At 30.3% G+C, this 2,542-nt stretch overlaps 1 pseudogene; it reads left to right on the forward strand.

Annotated features, from left to right (window-relative positions):
• Positions 1-1,368, forward strand: LOC142556883 (uncharacterized; annotated as a pseudogene).
• The last annotated feature ends 1,174 nt before the right edge of the window (positions 1,369-2,542 follow it).

The raw sequence follows: 2,542 nt of genomic DNA on the forward strand, positions 1-2,542 counted from the left end.
ATGAATTCTCATTTCCAATTTAACGCATCATCCTCTAGTTCATCTTCATTGTCTGATAATGAAGATGAAACACCTATTAATTGGATGGATGATTTTGAGAATTTGGATAATACACGAAATGCAATATTGAATATTGTAGCACAAGATCAACAGTTGGTTGCTACCTACATTATCCACCAAGAGCAAGAAGTCACACACGGAGGTTCAATACCAGGTCATATAGTAATTCACCGTGATCAGGAAATTGCCGACCGTAATCTGTTCAACGATTACTTTGCCGATAACGCAAGATATAACGAAGCAATGTTCCGACGGAGATTTCGAATGTCTCGAAATCTTTTTCTTCTTATAGTTGATGAAGTAAAGAATCATGATATTTACTTCACACAAAGAAGTGATAGTGTGGGGCGTCTCGGGCTATCAACTATTCAAAAAACAACTGCTGCTTTGCGAATTTTAGCTTATGCATGACCTGCGGATGCTACGGATGAATATATCAAAATTGGAGAGTCCACTGCAATTCAATGCATGCAACGCTTTTGTCGAGCCGTGGTGGAAGTTTTTGCTGAGCGATACTTGAGATCTCCTACTGCCTATGATGTTGCTAGGTGACTTTATATTGGTAAACAACGCGGATTCCCTGGAATGTTGGGAAGTCTTGATTGCATGCATTGGAAGTGGAAAAATTTTCCAACGGCTTGGGCGGGTCAATATGCAGGTCGTAGTGGTTCTCCAACAATAATTTTAGAAGCAGTAGCTGACTACGACCTTTGGATATGGCATGCATATTTTGGTATGCACGGATCCAATAATGACATAAATGTTTTGGGATCGTCCAATCTATTTTCCAACATCGCACAAGGTATTGCCCCTCGAGCTCATTATACAATTGGAGGAAAAGAATATGATACAGGATATTACTTGGCTGATGGTATTTATCCTAAATGGTCAACTATTGTACAATCTATCCACGATCCACACGGTCCAAAAAAGAAATATTTTGCAATGAAACAAGAATCCTGTAGAAAAGACGTGGAGCGTGTATTTGGTGTTCTCCAATCTCGATTTGCGATTGTGACATCTCCAGCACGTGCTTGGAAGAAACATCATTTACATGATATAATGACAGCATGTATTATAATGCATAATATGATTATCGAAGATGAACGTGACCTTAGCGCACCCATTGAAGATATGAGAGAAGCACAAGCACCAACTCCGGATGTAGAAATGCTTGTCGATGAGAATATCAGATTTCAAGAATTTTTCGCTCGATATAAAATGATAAAAGACAAAGATGCTCACTATACACTACGAAATGCTTTAATTGATCATTTGTGGGAGGAATATAGTTGTTCAGATGTTTGAATTTGGATTCATATTAAGTTCTAAAAATAAAATCTGTATTAAAATTATGTCAAGTTTAATAATGAAGCATTTGTATTAATTCGTATTATAAATATTAGAGTTACTATACATAAGAATCAAATAAATAAATTTAGCTATTAATAAAAATAAAATTATAATTATAATACTAATGTTAACATTAATTATAATTATATTGTTAAATTTATAAATAAATAGTAAACAAAAAGAATATTCTAGGAATATATTTTTTAGTGTAAGATTTGAAGTAAATGGGTTGGAGATGAATGTTATATTTGGTGCAGAAACTGCACTAAAATAGATTTATGGGTTGGAGATAGCCTAAGCTGGGTTCCATCCCACCTATTTTTTTAAAATAAAATTATTAATTCTAATTTTTTATTATTTTTTGCAGTGTCATGTTAAAAAAATTAAAAATAGAATAATCTCATAAATCATACTTATTTTCCGTCTATTAGTTGATTTATTGTTTTAAGTTCAGAAATTATGCAATTTGAGGTAAAATTTGACTATAAAATTATGTCGAGTATGTAGTTTGTGATTATTTGAGTTACGATAATATTGAATTATGATGTATATATTAATTTTCAAGTTTAAATTTTTACCTTATAAATCTACTGTTGCAAATTTTGAGAAAAATAATTATTTGGTTGTAACATATGAGAATTATTTATGTTGGAAAATAATTATGAGATTTGGAAAATAATTATTTGTTTTAACTTTTTCGGATGATCGAGTTTTCTAGTTAGGTTCAAGTTATATTTAAACCAACAGAATAGACATGGACAAGGAAGAGACATACATCAATTACAATATGGGGATGGGCAAAATATCGGTTTCAATTAAAATAACCGACAGAACTGAATTAGTTTGAAAATTCGGTGGGTTTATTCGGAAGTTCGGTTTTAGTTTCTAAAATATCAGTTAGTTCGGTTTTTGTTTTTAATATAAACTTTTGATTAACCGAACAAACCAATATTTTATATAAAAAATTAATATTATTAAATTTTCTAATAAAGTTTATAAGAATACAAATATTATAAATTTCTAATAAAATTTTATTGGATAATAAAAACATACTTAAAAATATATTTTGTTTAATAAATAAATTTTTTTATTTTTAATTCACTTTTTAAATTACAATTTTATAATTAAA

The sequence above is a fragment of the Primulina tabacum genome, chromosome 9, assembly GCF_025594145.1.
Source record: "Primulina tabacum isolate GXHZ01 chromosome 9, ASM2559414v2, whole genome shotgun sequence".
Taxonomy (NCBI): domain Eukaryota; kingdom Viridiplantae; phylum Streptophyta; class Magnoliopsida; order Lamiales; family Gesneriaceae; genus Primulina; species Primulina tabacum.